The sequence below is a fragment of the Stegastes partitus genome, unplaced genomic scaffold (assembly GCF_000690725.1).
Source record: "Stegastes partitus isolate 25-593 unplaced genomic scaffold, Stegastes_partitus-1.0.2 Scaffold684, whole genome shotgun sequence".
NCBI lineage: Eukaryota > Metazoa > Chordata > Actinopteri > Pomacentridae > Stegastes > Stegastes partitus.
Genome location: NW_007578415.1, coordinates 323,590 through 340,545, shown reverse-complemented (window position 1 = coordinate 340,545; position 16,956 = coordinate 323,590). Strand labels below are relative to the sequence as shown.

The 16,956-nt window shown below is 42.9% G+C and overlaps 1 long non-coding RNA gene across 1 annotated transcript; it reads left to right on the top strand.

The window, feature by feature from the left end:
* Positions 1–209: 209 nt before the first annotated feature.
* On the top strand, positions 210–14,735 carry LOC103363721 (uncharacterized). Its single transcript, XR_520511.1, has 3 exons — positions 210–673; positions 3,522–3,567; positions 14,204–14,735. It is a non-coding gene; the product is annotated as an uncharacterized LOC103363721 (long non-coding RNA).
* The last annotated feature ends 2,221 nt before the right edge of the window (positions 14,736–16,956 follow it).

Sequence of the window (16,956 nt, the reverse complement as noted above, 5' to 3'; positions counted from 1 at the left end):
ATGAGCTTTTCTTTTTTTTTTTTGCCTCCTCCTTCCCTTTTTCTTTGCCGTTTTCTTTGCTTTCGGTTGTGCCCTCATGTTTCGAGGGCTTCTTACCCTCCTCACCGTTCGTGGCGTCCCCTGAAAAGAAAAAAAAAATAGAAAAAAAAGAAACGCAGGCCGTGTGGATTTGTCCCTGCAACTAGACTGCATGCCACCAAAAAAAAAAAAGTCCTTTCCTGTAAACAGTTTTTTTTTCTTTCCTTCTTGCAGTATTTTTTCAACTCTGCTTAGACAAATCTGTAGCGGGAGCCGAGGGGGTTTGAAGAAAAACAGTCATGTCTGATGAATGGACATATGAAGGAAAAGAATGAAGGGGGAAGAGCGTGGTCTGCGGGAGAAAAAGCCAGAAAGACTGAGAAAGAGAGGGAGACGTAGGAGGAAAAAAAAAAGAGAGAGAGAGAGTACCGGCACTGGCAAGAAAAAACGGGAGGGGGAAGAGAGGAAGGACCAGTAGGGGATAGACTTAGGAAGGAGGGACGGCTGGATAGGAATTGACCGAAATCGCGGGAAAAAGGAGAAAAAACAAAACTCCAGAATGAGACGAAACTGGACTTCTCTCCACAACTCTGTGGCTGCCTCTGATTTTTTGTTTGCTGCTATGATTTTTTCTCCACCACCCTCTCATTCATGTGTGAGTATACTGTATGCACATGTCCTTTTTTTCCCCCTGATTCTCTCTTCCTTCCTTCCTTCCTTCTTCCTTCCTTCTCCCCCACCTTCACTTCATTTTTCAACTCCTTTTTTTTTTTCCTCTTTCTCGTTTGAAAAATGTGTTCCCTAGGCTGCTAATCCCCCCATCCTGTTCGTCTATCCCATCTCCACCTCTCGCCCTCACCCTCTCTCTCTCTCCCTCTTTATCGTGGGTTATCGCTGTTCTCTTTGCCTCTCCTTCAAGGATTACCTCTGCTCACATTTAGATGAGGGAAGGGATCACCGAGTGCACCCAGTTTTAAGGGGGCCCATGCACGGGAGGCAGGAGGAGGCAGGCTAACGTGCGTTCTACCTATCAGTGTTAGTCGTTTGTACCCGTGCATGTGTGCGTTAATGTGTCGGATCCAGAGTTTCGGGAGCCAGCGGCGGCGGCGGTGGTGGTCACTCCTCCTTACGCATGCGTGGATCCGCACAATCGCGTTTCATATTTAGGGAGCGATTGTGCCGCGTCGGTAATCACAAAATGCACAGAAATGCCAGATAAGGTGCGAGAAGGAGGCGTGAGGTGGGGATGCTTTTTACGTACAGTGCAGGGTTTCCTTCTTCTCTGTAGATTTTTTTTTTTTTCACTCCTCCACCTCCCATGCCTCTCCCCCCTTTTTCTATCCCATCTTCCATCCGTTCATCCGGGTATCCCCCAATCTATCTGTCGGTTCGCCCCGAGAAGACAAAACCCACCGTCCAAGATGTGGTTCGGTATCAGCCGAGAGATAAAGGCGGATTTACTAGACAGTTTCAGCAACTTTTTTTTTTTCTTTTTTGCAACATGCGCAGATTACTTTTTGTTTGAAGTGGTTAAGTTTAGGCAAAGGCAGAAGCTTTAGCGCACATTACGGCGTATCTGCGATGTAAAGATGTTGACAGCAGTGGATTATGTGAAATTATTGTTGTACGGTAAGTACAGTCGGCTTAACGCTGCGCGCTAGAAACGAGGCACAAGTCTGCTGCTATCATCCATTTGCAGTCCAGCATCGAATATACCTTTTTTTTCCCAACCGCGGTATCAGCCTCAGATATCTCCGGGCATCTCTTTTCTTTCTCTTTTTTTTCACCTCCTCTCTTATGCATCTGCTCGCCCTGCTCTTTTCTTCTGTTATTTACACAAACCTCCTGTTATCTCTGCACACATTTTCTGTATCACTTGCCACAGTTGTTATCTGAATCCCAGATTGTTCGCTGGTATCGTTCGTGTCGACGTCGGTGTGAACGACGATCTCGGAAACACTTTGGATTGTTTCGTGCTAGTTTCTGCTGGTTCCTAATCTTTGTGTATCATCAAGCGGGGTTATTGAAGTCATGTGAGGACATAGTGGTCGGATGAGTTTCGATTAAAGGGGTTTCAATAAAACACACATCGTCGATAAGGTGAAAACGAAGCTAATGGCGACGCCGAAACCGTTGAATAACAGTTGCTGGCCTAGTTCAACAATAATAGTCGGTGTCTAAATGTGTGCTGAATCAATTCATATGCAGTGATTTGATTAATACGACATTTATGAGCAGACAGCATCACTGCGTTCTCTGATAAGCCGATGGGGGCGGGGGGGGGACGCTTTTGTTTAGCAGCAGCGTCCCCGGGTCAACCTCTCCGTGACCTCCGCTCGAGCTCTCAAGAAGGGAAAAAGTCTTTGATGTTAAAAAAAATTTGGCACGAATCAAACATCTGTCCTCGTCAGCGAAAAACTCAGGAGAGGCTAGGAGAGATAAATCTCCCCAGAGCCCTCTACTTGCTCGTATTTGTTTTTAAATTTGATTTCCGCGCTGCCAAACCTGCCTAGCACCTTTGATTCCTCTCCCGAGGGGGATTTGGTGGTAATGTCAGTGCAGTGGGACCCCCAGGTTATGAAATATTACTCAGACAGACCTGGTGTTATGTAATCTTACATAACTGAGGCGGCAGCTCAGCAGGCTCGTGATCAGGGGCTCTGGAGGAGAAGCTATATGGGTCTGCTTATGGTATGAACTCACTGGCAGGGTCAACACACTCCTGAATACCTGGGACTTAAAGGGGAAGAGACCCCAGCTGCACACAGATACCGTGGTATCTGTACATGACGCCTGAAGGCTGAGGAAGTGGACTAACCCCACCTACAGCAGCTGCTTGTCTTTTTTAGTAATTCTATATAAATTTTTATGTATTTTCCAACGTGCAGCACTTCCTCTTTGAGTCAAAGACTCGCTCCTACAACCTAGATTAGCTCAAAACTACCCCTGATTAAATTTTCCCAATAAAAGAACGTCCAAGATTAGCTCGCTCCACGCTAGCTTTCACAAAACGTGCTACAAATATCCGAGATACTACAGCCTACTACTTCCCATGATTCTGTGCCCGCTCCCTTTGAATCTCGTGTGTTTCTCATTCATAATTGATTACATTCAACCGCAGCATACATTAATGGATCGAACAGACCTCAGGAATTCCCATGCAAGCTGCCATTGTGTGTGTAGCACGTTTGAATTTGTGCTGCAGGATTTTTTTTTTTTCCTAGATCTGACAATCTAGTGGTCGGGCAACAGCAACAACAATGGTGTGAAATGGAAATAGTGCAATGAAATGAAACAGGAAGTAGCTGTACGAGCAAATAAAATGATGATAGGTGTATTATTTCACATTTTTTAAGCAGTTGAACGTGAATTCAAATCAAGAATGGGGCCAGATTGAGGTTTATAATAAATAATATTTCTGTTTTTTAATAAATTAAAGTACTGTCTTCACATTTTGAGTAATACAAGTTCAATAATCTAACATGTGTTTGTCTTTTTTTCAGGTTGAGCCTCAGACAACCAAAACTTCAAGACCTGACTTTTAAAGAGGTAAGGATGAATTTAAAGTTCTGTTTTTTTAAGCAACAGATCCTTTAGTTTGTGTTAATCCTTCCAAAAAAAACGAGTTCAAGCTCTGCATCGGTTTGAGTAAAATCTTTACCGGCCAGAGTTTTGCTTAATGGCACTCAGCAGTCAGGAGCACTTGGTCAGCCATTTTAGTCCGTGGCCCGATCGAAACGTCAATGCACCATCAGAATAATTGAATTACTCTTCCCTGAGTCATTCTGTCGTGATTAACCTCGCAGATATGTGCTAGCCATGGGCCCGTCCGTGTGAAAGCAGCGAGGGGACAATCTTTTCATTTTGCTCGCACGCCCTTTTTCGAGGGCGGTCTGGTGCAACACCGCCGGCTGTGACTTATCTTAGTAAGCAACAAGTGGAAGGGTCATCAGTTGGTCACGTCCCGATTATCAGATGTTGTTGAAAAGTGAGAGAGTGTGGGCATAAAGGCAGGCTTGTGGTCTAGCCTTGAAGCTAGCTTTGGAGATGCCTCACATTACATTTCTGTCTTTGTGCTGATGTCACCCCATGCCCCCAGACCGGCAGCCTGAGAATAAGAGCGACATTCTGCCTCTGCGACACAATAGAGCCCTTCTTGCCCTGATATTTTCACAATGTTTTCGCAGGGCCCTATGCACACATATGCACACGATTCTCCGCAGGCGGCGCAGGCTGTTGATTCAGAGCTGCTCGAGCTGTGCACTTTACCTGATATTTCAAATCTTGCTGAAGGTGTTTGCTCAGAGATTTGTAGCACCTTGCCACCGTCATCATAAAGTGCGTTGTAAATACGCCGCTGCGGGTTATTTGTTAGATTTTCAAATCTATTCGCAGCACCCACTCAGAAATGTTAATGCTGCTCTATGAACTGTGTGTAGCAGGTGTGTGTTGGAGACGCTTTAGGTGACATTTTTGGTGGGTCGGCGTCAGAGGTTGCGGTACAGTACGGCGGAGCGGCATGGGTTAACGTCTGAGGACCGGAGGAATGTGTCCGGGTCAACAGGGAGAATTCCTCAGTCCTTCGCGACTAGGTCACTGCACTGACAAGAGTCTGCCACCTATTTCAGCATTCGCACCGCCTCTCTTCCTCTCTGTTTGCCTCCAAGTCTGTCCTTTTCTCTCCTCCTCTCCCTTTCTTTTGAATTTCATCGTTTCATCTTTTGTTTTCGCTGCTCGCTCTTTGTCCGTCTCTGTCTCTCTGGTGTCTCTTTTAGTTAATCTGTCTGTCTGTCTTTCAGTCACGCCATCTATTTCGCTGTCCTACTTTGCCTCGTGTTTCTCTCGCTCCTCGCTCTGTCTTTTATTTGTCCCCGTGCACTTCTTTGCTTGTGTTTTTTTCCTTCTTCAGCTATTCGTGCCTTTAGGTATTTATACTCCAAACGTTATTATTCTGTCACTGTCGTCTGGTTTATCCATTCTCCAACCCTTCACCTTCCAGTTTTGTTTTTTTTCCCCTCCTTTCTCTCATTTTCTGAGTTCAGTGCTGCAGGTGCTTTCAAGAGGACGTGTCAGGAGTGCAGGGGAGTGAGACAGAAAAGACGTATACGTTGTCTGTTTGCTGGCCGTGCTTGTTTTTAATGCGGCGCGGTAATGTGCACGGTGCCTGGTGGTGCTGGTCATGTATGATTTATACAGTGTGTTCCCACGCACAGGCCGAGGGCTTTCATAGCAGCTATCTGTATTCCTGACTGGAGGAGTTTGCAGAGTCTCACCTCTTCATTGGCTGACAGCAGGGGTGACAGACAGACAGACCCCCAGGTACCCGAGTGTTAACCGCTGATGGCAGATGTGGCGATTTGACACAGTCTGATCCTCACACACACATGCTCCCTGACTGGAAGCACATTTCCTGCTTTTGCACAGATGTGTGCGGTTTTAATACCTCGTGCAGATGCAGAAAACATCTGGAGATTCTCTTGTTCTTCTTGGCCAAGTACATGCAAAAATCACTCGTGGCGTAATTTCTTTAACTCGTGTTTGCTTTGGTCACAAATTACGACGTGACGAGATAATAACGAGGCAGAGAAATTTTAGAAGCAGAGTTACCCTACTTTTATTTGATTCAAGATTAACTTTAATGTCCCAGGCGTGGGAAATTTATCTTGGGCTATGTCACCCATGTTGCAGCCAACACAAGCAGACAAACAGGAAAAAATGGAATAAATAAATATATGCATACATCAGGTAAAAGCAGAATAAAAAAATGAATGACAACAACATAACTACCTTCTTCTACCTGAACTCTTTTATTGACAGTCTTGTCGTCCACTGAATTAATAATTGAGGGAAGTTTTAATTCCATTAAAAAAACTCTACTTAGCATTTCAGAAACTAACCCTTACGACAGTAATGTGACTGCTTGTGTTGAAGCACATGTTTAGTATAAAGATCAGACCATTAAAAAGATTCAGAATTCAAAAATTTGCAGTTTTCTTTGTTGTAATTTTGGTTTAGCTTCCTGGAACACATGCTAACGCGTGATGTTTCACTAGTTTGAAACCATTTTAGTGGGTAACCCATTCACTGATCAACTGGAAAAATATATTTTCAGCTTAAATGCATATAAATATAAAATCAATTTCACATGCTGTGCTGTAGTTGACAGTAGGGCTGCAACTACGATTATTTAATCAGTTGTTAGGTCCATAAAATGTCATAAAATGGTTTTTAAAAAGTGTTTCCCAAATAACTTTTTTTTTTGCTGTTTTATCCAGATATTCAGTTTATTGTCATAGAGGAGCAAAAAAATCAAGAAGATGAAATCAGAGACTGCTGACTATTAAAATTCTTATCAAAATAGTTGGCGATGAATCGCTTAATTGCTGCTGCTTTAATTGACAGCGTACCATCATAGCTACTCTGTCATGTTATTAATTATCAGCTTTATTGCCGTGTCCTTCTTGTTGTGCATTCAGACCATTAAAAAGATTCAAAATTCTTTCCAGCTTTTGAAATGTGGAAATTTGCAGTTTTCTTCATTGTAATTTTGGTTTGGCTTCCTGGAACACATGCTAACATGTCATGTTTCACTAGTTTGAAACCATTTTAGTGGCTAACCCATTCACTGATTAACTGGGAAAAAAATAAAAAATTTCAGCTTAAATGCATATAAGTATAAAAGCAATTTCACATGCTGTACTGTAGTTGACAGTAGGGCTGCAACTACGAGTATTTTCTCGATTATTTAACTAGTTGTTTGGTCCACAAAATGGTTAAAAAGTGTTTCCCAAGGAACTTTTTTGTTGTTTTATCCAGATATTCAGTTTATTGTCATAGAGGAGCCAAAAAACCAAGAAGATGAAATCAGAGACTGCTGACTTTTAAAATGATTATCAGAATTGTTGCTGCATTAATTGACAGGGCGCCATCATAACTACTCTGTGTTTAATTGCCGTGTCCTTCCTGTTGTCCATTTGGGTCAAAACTAGTATTCCGTACCAGTGAAAGAAAAGTTTAACCAAACAGAAGACATACTAAACACTCATGTCAGTGTCAAGATATATGTGAACCTATATTTACGCAGCTCTTTTAAATCACAGAACAGAATTTTAAGCTCCTAAAATAACATCTCACTTATCTCCGAGTGCCGTAAATCTCCGTTTGTTTGTGTGTGTCCTCCGGTCCCGCCACCGAGCACCTAAAGCCCCGGCAGTTTCAGACAGTGAGGGGAGGTGAGACGTGAGTAATGGCAGCGACTGATGATGTCAGAGACAGCACCGCGCCGCTTTAGCTGCCCCCATGACCCGGCTTTAGGATGGCGGCAGCGGCGCGCAGGCACCCGTGGGTAACACACGCCAAAGCACATTAGAGGCAGGGAGACGGAGGGAAGCGGGGAGAGAACACACAGAACACAGCTCAGGGGGACAGAGAGGCAGAGAGACAGACAGACAGACAGACGGACGGGGGGGTGTCAGATTAAAGAGGAGAGAGAGGAAAGAGAAGCTGAGAGACATGGCCGTGTTTGCCTCTCCGTGATTTTCTTTTATGTTTTTTTTTTCAGTAGATTGTCTGGTTGGAGCTGATGTTCGACATCACTGCCTCAGGTTTCGGTTTCCTCTATGTTAAAATACAAACAAAAAGAAAAAAAAAACATTGATGTAGTCAGAACATTAATGTCAATAATTAATTAACCGGTGAGGTTGTGAGGGAAAAAAATCCAAACAGCTTCTTAGATGGTGATGATTTTCTGCTTTTCTTTATGTGATGTTACTGTAGATGGACAGTAGAGTTTGGGAATCTGGCCACATTTATTTCTAAAGCACGTTTAAAAGCAGCAGGAGTTGAGCTGAAGTGTTGTGCAATTAAAATATAACACAATGACTGAAAGGAAAGTCTAACAAAATGATTAGAATAAGAATAAAGGATAGAACGAAATAAGCAAAGAAGTCACTTAAATCAAAACCAACCAAAAGAGGCAGGTCGATTTAAAAGTTCCTAACGTAGATCTTGGAGTGTCCAGCAGCGTCTGGTTGGTCGACCTCGGTGCTGCAGGGTTGACTGAATATTGACCCGTCTGATTAATGGATCCAATATTTAGCGTTTTGCCAATTTGTCTTTTTTAAAGTAAAGTATTTTGGCCCCTTTCTTGCAGTATCTATAGCTGCTACTATCAAAGGTTAAAAAGATCACTGAATTAAACATATATAAAAGCTATATTTAGTTAAAAGAAAGGTTTTGCGTTGAAATTTGTGCTATTTTGACACCAACATTTTCATTTTTACTGCAAAGTTATGAGTCTTCTTGGTTAATAATGATTGATATCAACCCTGAAAAAAGACATGACCTCGAAAAAAATGTAAAACGTAATCCATACAACAACAACAACAAATATAAAATCTCTCACTCCGATGCCAGTGCTCGGACACATAACACTCATCTTTATCTCCAGCTTCTCTCTCTCTCTCTCTCTCTCTCTCTCTCTCTCTCTCCTTCTCGCTTTATCTCGGCCGTATCCATGGTCACTGTCTGTCAACTTTGCTCGCCGAGTGAAATTGCCAAAGGTGAAAATGATTGTGCGAGTTCAACAAGGGTGAAATGAGCAGCGGTGATGTAGCTGAAAGACTGCTGAGCTTGACATTATTCTCCGCGCAAGTCTGACGGATCGACTCAGAACCGGCGCTCCCGGGCCCACCGAGTGCTGCAAAATGTGCAATTTATGGCGACGTGCACGAGGCGGTGGCGGCGTTTATGTGGCTCAGAGACACGCTGGGAGACAATAAGATGTTTGAACTACGGAAAACTTGATGCAGATACAGCGAGAGAAATGTTACACCCTCAGTCGTCGCTACACCCAAATCCAGATGATGAGGGTAGAAAGGGTGCAGTGTTGTATTAATTCTTACTTTTAGCATTTATTTGATTACAGCAAAGTTTTTTGTTTTTGCTTTTACGAGTAGTGGATTCACTGTGGGCTTAGTTGGAGACCAAAACAAGTAATTTAGCATTATCTTTGGGTCTGGAAACTATAATCTGTCACTGTTTTCTACAGTAAGAGACAATAACTAACAAAAATAGTTTGTAGTAAATACTTGCTAAGTGCAGCTTTACTTACAGTAATCAAGTTTTCTATGATTTGCGATTATAAGAATGAAAGATGCATGAAATGTGGACACATTCACACATTTTAATGACAAGAGTCACAATGTGAATGAACATTTTTAGCATTGCAGCTCTTAGATATGACTTCTATCCATCCATTATCTCTACACCTTAATCCTCATTAGGGGGGCTGGAGTCTATCCCAGTTGACTCAGGGTGAAGGCAGGTTCACCTGGACAGGTCACCAGTCTATCATAGGGCTACATTTAGAGACAGACAACCAAGCACACTCACATTCACACCTACGGACAATTCAGAGAGTTTAGACGCTGCACGGGGAGAACATGGAGACTCCACGCAGAAAGATCCTGGGTGTCCTCACCAGGATGTGAACCGGCGACCTTCTAGCTGCAAGGCAACGGTGCTAGCCACTGATCCACCTTGCAGCCCCTTAGATATTTCTTCTAACAGTAAATTTAGTATTTTTACATTCAGCCAGAATACTGCTCACACAGGAGCGGTATAAACAATAAAATAAAACCTAATCAGATCACAGTTTACACAGTGCCAGGAACATAGCTGGTAAATGTAACTTGACACTCTGCAGATCCATACAGCGTGCCGCCAACGATCACCGTCCATTGTGAGATAGTATTCAAGCATCTCTTACAAGGCCAAATAGTGAATTCAGGAAAATCCACGGCTATAGGTATCCAGCGCAGTCAAACAATGTCCTCACGGCGTACAGTATTTTCTCTAAGGCATCATAAATACTGCACTCAGAGCTAATTGAGGCATTTATCATCGAAATCCATCTCGAGAGCCGAGGAACCTTGAGCTGGAAGTGGAGAGTGCTCGTTCACAAGCACTCAGCACCCATGTGTTTGTTTTCGCCTCTATCACTTCAAAGTCACATTGAGTTCCGACTCCCAAATGGCTCTTGATGCTTTGATCTCGCAGCCGAGAGATGAGCTGATACACAAAACCGAGCAATCCTGTTTGCAATCTCAAGGTGATACTCCAGAGCAGGAGAATCTCAAATATTTTTTCAGCATAGGTTAAAAATCCCATTTATGATATATCTCGCCAGTGAGTGGCCCCGATTCTGATGACTGTAACCGAGATAATGAATAATAGAGCGTATACCGTAGGGGACGTGGCAGAAGTTGTAAACCTGCACGACCGGCATAAATAAAATATTTAATGACATTCGTATAGGTAGAAGGCGATGATCTCGATACTACTGCAATCTGTCACACTGCTCGGCTCAAAATAATATTCACGACGATAGAAATGTGATAGCAGACCGAGTCTCTGGTGATTTCTCCGTCGCAGTCTAGACAAATTTAGTCAAGAAGTAGATCGTGTTTCTGCAGAAGACCGTCCATGTGCTGAGAGGCAGGTTTTCCTCAGGTCCAAGCATATTCAAGCAGGTGAATCCAAGTTTCTTAAGACTGAAACACAACATTCAGAGCTGAAACAGGTCAAACTGTGACTTTTACTTTTATTTTTAGTAAAACTGGCCTCTTAAATGTGATTTAATTTGTTCTCGTTTATATCAGTGAAATTATTTGGATTTTAGACTGTTGGTTAGACAAATATGTAAAAAAATGCTGCTCATTTGTTGCTATATTTGATATTTTTTGACATAACTATTAATTTATTAGTGCAGGAAATCATCAGCAGAACCAACACTCTTCACATCTTTGCCGTAAAACAATGAAAAACTGCCTGTGAGGAGTCCTTTTCCAGTCTGACAATGTCCTCGCAGGTTCGGCTCGCAAATGTCAAGCTCCAACTGGGAGTTTAAGTTGAAAGGTCAGAATTAAATCCTCGCTAGCCGGAGATTTCTTATCTTCTCATGCTTGGTGAGGAAGAAATTTGTTATTTAGACACAGACTAAAAAACAAAAAGGTCAGAATTGACTTAAACTACAGCTAATTTGTGTGCAGACGGAGGCAGATGTTACTGCCGAGAGATCCCAGATCAAGGTTTGTTTATTTACAGCCGTGACCCTCAACAGATTGGTTCTCGTGAAAAAACAGGAAAACCAAGATGTAAGAGATAAAAGATAAAATGGTGTAATTACAGTAAAGCAGCGGTGACGGTTGTTTTTATAGTTGAGCTACCTAACGCTCAGGCAAGGAACAAAGTTGGAGTGATGCAGAAATTCTATTAGTCTGGTTTAAAAGGTTTCACCACGCCTTTAAAGGACTTTTATCTAAGATGATGCTGTAATCAACCCAGGAAGGCTCTAAATGAGATTAATAATGTAGATATTAAGACAGCAGAGCCAGCCAGTGTTATTTCACCACCGCTGTCCACTGAAGACCGCCAGCAGTGATGCAGGACTGCTGCATTCGTCTCCAGTGCACGGCTCCTCTCCCGTCTCTCCCCGTCTTCTCCCTGCCTTCGCTTAACCATCCATTTTAACCGTCAGTGACCTCAAAGCGCTGAGGTTTTGGCTGTAGAAATGAGTGGTCTTTCCCAAGTGTACAGTTAGTCGCTGTGCTGCTGGTAACACATCACCCTTCCAACCCACCGACTCCCCTCCTCCTCCTGCTCCTCCTCCTCCTCCTCCTCCTCCTCCTCGGTGGTGGTGGTGCATCACCCCACTCGCTCGCTTTCAATCTCTCCTTCTCTCTCCTTCACTCCCTGGCTTAATATTGATCTGAATTCATTTGTTTCCTATTGATCTGCCACTCCACCCTCTGCCGCATTGAGCAAACACAAGGACACACACCGTGCACACAAAAGCCTAACGGACGCAGCACGTGCGAGTCTCGTACAAAAAAAAAAAAGCACACACGTGCACACGGACGGACGTACGGCCGGAGAATAAAAGGCTAGAAACGCCCATTTACTAACCTGTTATACGTAAGCCGCTTTGAAGGTTAATATGCACGCCGACGCTGCGGGCGGACACACCTGCAATCACACACTCTTGATCCGAGAGATTTCAGAGGCTAGAAAACACGGCGGTTTGGAGAGGTCTCGGCTCAAGCGTTGGCCGAGCTAATGGCATACAAAGGAACCTGGATTCTGTATTGATCCGACTCTTCAGGAGCGAGATGAAAACATGGGCAGCCACGGGCAGGTGACACAATTACAGCCGCAGTTCATTTCTCAGGTTTGCCGATTTGTACCAAGAATCATTAGAACAACAAATGAGAGGAATTCATTTTGAGGGGTGCAGCGAGGTGACGTTAGGGGTGCTAACTGTGTTGTCTTGGAACTATTCATAGACTTTATAGTAAAATTAGCAAATTAAATCTTTTCCAAAACTGTATCACAAGAAAGAATGAAAAATATAATCGTGGGATGCAACAGAGCTAGAAATCACACGTATATGAACCAAGAATCAGAATCAAGGCAGAAAATCAGTGTTTCTGCCATTTGCCAAAGATGACAACTGGCCAGATGTGAAGAAGTGAGAGGAGGTTTCACATGAGCAACACTACGTATGTCTTCCAGTTACTCTCGTGCTTGAACAGTCTCGTCTCTCCCCTCCTTTTAGCTCTTCATTCCCCATTTTCCTGTGGTTTGTTCGTAACACTTCAGATTTCTGACATGGTTGGAGGTCACCTCACATGAACTAGTCCCCTTACTGTCCAATAGCCAAAACCAGCAGGACTGGGTTGTTCTGCCCATGGTTGCTCATCTAGTGTTGTAGTCGAGACCACCTAAACCGAGACCAAGACATGGCTGAGACCACAGTGTATCAAGACTGAGACAAGACCAAGACTTGGAGGGGTCAAGACCGAGTCAAGACCAAGACCAAGACAAAGCGAGACCGAGTCAAGACCGAGACCATACCAAATGTAACTTAACCATTTAATCCAACACTTAGTCAATGTAGTTTTAAGGACAGTGTAAGGCTGCCTGTAATACTTTAAATACTTAATACTTCAAACAAACATTTAATATGGAATCAAACAAATATCATTACTACTACTACTTTTTTTAAAACTCAAAATGAGGTACCTTTTTCTGGACTATTTGTAGCTAAAAATGAACCGCTGCTGCTTTTCTGAGGGCAGCTAAACACAAACTAGAGTGTCCGTGTTGGTGAAGGCCGCCCAGTGTGGCTCACAATGAATGAATGAATAAAATATAGCAGACTTTAGCTTCACAGGATCAATTGGTTTAAATCTTTTGGTGGGATCTTTTGGTGGGCGTCCCTGCCTTCGGTAAGCTGTGATAGGTTGACCAACTTTTCCGCGGGCCCGCCACACGCTCCAAATTTTTGGTTGGTGGCATAAAGTTGCCATGACGCCAGACTGTTTGTCCTGCCCTCTGACCTCCTTTCAGGACGTGCTGTGCTCAGTCAGACTGCATCTCCAGCAGCGGCTTGAGTTCAAAGGGCCGGGAGGAAAGAAGCAAGGGGGAGAGGCTGTGTTTCCTCCCGGTAATATTAGATAAGATGCACCGCGGCCTAAGTGCACGCAGACAGACCTATATATATATATATATATATATATATACATGTAGGGATTAATGAGTGCACGGCAACACAAAGAGCCACGCATCTCTGTCTGTGTTGTCTCTCATCGTGTTGGAGTGTCATAATTATTGCATTTGTTTGGCTGACTGCTGTTTAATTTATGATTTTGGATTGTATTTTCCAACATTATTAATGTATTATTCATCACCATTGTCTTTAACCGTCTCTGCTGTACGTGTATTTTTGTACCACCCTCTCATTCATGCTTTGTTGATGGCACAGTGTTCATTCTCACCATTATCTCCCACTTTGTTAATCCATTTCATACTCGGCACACAATGTAAGATGCTTTCTCCGTCATAAATGCTTGCATTTCTATTCATTTCTTTATGCAGGGATTGATCCATTATGATTTAATTATCTCATCGTATTCATTCATTACTGAGTGCGGGGCAGATTTTTTTTGCTGAAAACATCACTGCTAAACTATGCGGCCTCAACAAAAGGCCAGATAAGGTTGCGTCTGGATGACTGACTTTATGTATTTACATATCCCGACTTCATAGCTCGCTTTGTTTATTGATGTTCCCCTTCTTATCCTGGGGTATGCTAATAATCTGCATGATGCTCCGCTGATTTCAGGAATGCCACGGTCAACCTTGGAAGCTCCCCAGCGAGACGAGAGCCATGGGAAAAAGCTCCAGCTAGATCCTGGTTGGGAGGTAAATGCTTCGACAACATCTGTTTCTTCTGCACTAACAAAGACGCTGAATGTGAAATGAAAGGGAGAGCAAACAGCTTGATAGATCAGAGCCAGTGACAGCGAACGTGGGCTTCGAATATCCAGAGACACAAGCATTTTCATGTCTCCTAGCTTTTCTTCTCTCCTCTGACAGTCTTTCTCCGTCTCCTTCTGTCCCTCTTTTCTTTTCATTATAAAACACAAGTTTGTTCTAATTGTACTGACGCAAAATTGCCGCCACTATAAAGAAGCTGCTTCCCAGCTGGTTTAACACATTCAGAGAGCCGTCGCTGTGTGTTATTCAACATAAGTGCATATGGGACCTCACGTAACTGCCCGCAAGATTACCCTCTTTCTATACGTTTCCAAAAAAAAAAAAAAAAGAGCATTTGAACCAGTCAAAGCTGCCTTACATCATCTGTCACCCACAGAGTCAATCTAGAAGTAAGAAAACCAATTTAAAATGACACATTGGATGCATATAAAAGCCCCCATTATGGAATAAGAACATTAAATTGTTAGTGCGCATCATTTTTTTTTTATTTTTTTCATGCTTAGACGTGCTGTGTGCACTGTACACATTTGTGAACACACACAATCTCCTCTCCTACTCACACACATACAACAACACGTACACACTCACACACTGGCCCACACAACCCAATAGCCATTGACAACAGTGCCCTAGCAACCATTGGGCATCATGCCAAGCCACTGAGGTTGCCTGGTAGTGTGTTCCCATGGTAACGTTTTCTGCCTTTGTAAATAAGGTACGAGGAGAGCGAAAAGGGGGGTTTGGGAGAAATTGCACTACAGAATCTCATTCTATCTTGAGAGAGCTAATAATTTATGGTTTGTGAGTAGCGGATATTATCCCGTATTCTCGCTGAGGAGGTGCATTAGCGTCGGCGGGGGTCTCGGGTCCGAGTCTTCACCACACATGGTCAGACCTGCTTTGGCGGGGGGGGGGGAGCGGAGCATGTGACCCTTGTCTGCTTTGGTGGTGGTCTCTGAAATTGTCCTGTAAGATTTGGTGCAAGAACAGTGATTAAATTAAATGTCTATTTTGGACGTGTTTTCTGAAAATATTTGTCTAATTTGTTTTGCACTCAATTTTTTTCACACTCACTCTATTTTAACTGTGTTTTTATTAGATTTTTTGGGTTTCTTTCGATCAGAAAACAATTACGTCGACCCAAACGGCATGTAGAATCCAGCGGACCGTCGGCAGTCCTTGGTCCCAAGTTGTAGAACCGCTGTCTGAGGCCTGCATTCCTGTTGAGCTGGCTCTTGCCAGTTTATTTGCTGTCACTGGGCAGATTTCGCTCCTCTCTGCCCCTACATGGTTTGGGTGGTGCCGTCGTCTCTGTGCGTCACTTCTCAAAGACAACGAGTGGTGGAGAGCTACCTGAAATCTTTGTTCCATCTTTGACGGCAGAGCCCAAATGTTTTTGGTTTTTTTTGTGTATTTAAAAAAAAAAAAAAAAAAAGTGGCAGAAGCGGCTTGTTGCGAGGCAGATGTGGGCTTGATTTTAGCGATCGCCTCATTAATTATCTCTCCGGTTAGTCAATCATTCACTTTTGTTTTTTTTCTTCCTTTTCTGGATCCCGTGTAAAATTTTACGAGGTCTGTGATGCTTTTCCTTCTCTGATTGTCCGCTGTTGTCGACAAATTTCACTTATTGTTTTTATACATTTTGATGCTTATTGTCTTGATGTTAGCTTTCTAAATCTGAAGACTGATTGTGTCAGAAATAAAAGTACTGAAAGTCCTTCAAAATGGCCTTAAATGTTAGATTTTAAACGCTTACTTTGAATTCCACAACCGTTTCTTTTCCTTGTTTTACTCACATTTCTGTAGAATTTAAATTCAACCACAAACTGGTAGGATGTAGTTATTTTAAATGCTGTTAAGGTGCTCTCTCTTGAAAAGTCTATTATAAATGATGTGCTTTAACTGTTGGTAAAACTTAAATTTAAGCGTTCTTATCAAAGAAACATTTGTGAATATTTTGTTATTATCCTAATTGATAGGGCCATAGTATAAAACCTGAAACTCATGCAATAGATACTCATTTAAAGGGTGTCAGTGCTCAGTTTTGCTTCAGCTATATGTTGAGCATGTGCATAATAATCCATATTCCTCTTCCACATAATGAAGACAGTTATTAAAGGATGTGATAACAACTACTAAAATATAACAAACTTAGTTACCACAAAAAACACTTGTAACTGTCAGTAATTGGCTTTTTGGACTAATAATTCGACAGCCAATTAACTTTTCTGTCGGTTAGTTCTGCCTAGCAACACAGCTGTACCCATGTGGCCATGTTTGGTGTTTAGTTCAACCACATTGGCCAAATGCTTATGTGGTCAGAATTGTGTACAATAATGTTGTTGTATGAGATTAAAACACAAGTACATCGGCTAACACCAAGCAGCTAATGCTGACTTTAGCTACAAGTGGGATAAAACCAACTGGTAGTGCCGCCCGTTTTCCACAGTTTCAGAACCATTTTGGTAATTTTAGGTGGCGCATACCAACGTGGCTTTAAACTTTGCCCCAACACGCATAATTTGTTTTCGCTCTCTCGAGTGGGCGAACCGTAATTCTCACAAAGCTTCACCTGACCCGACACCAGCCGGGGGTTCG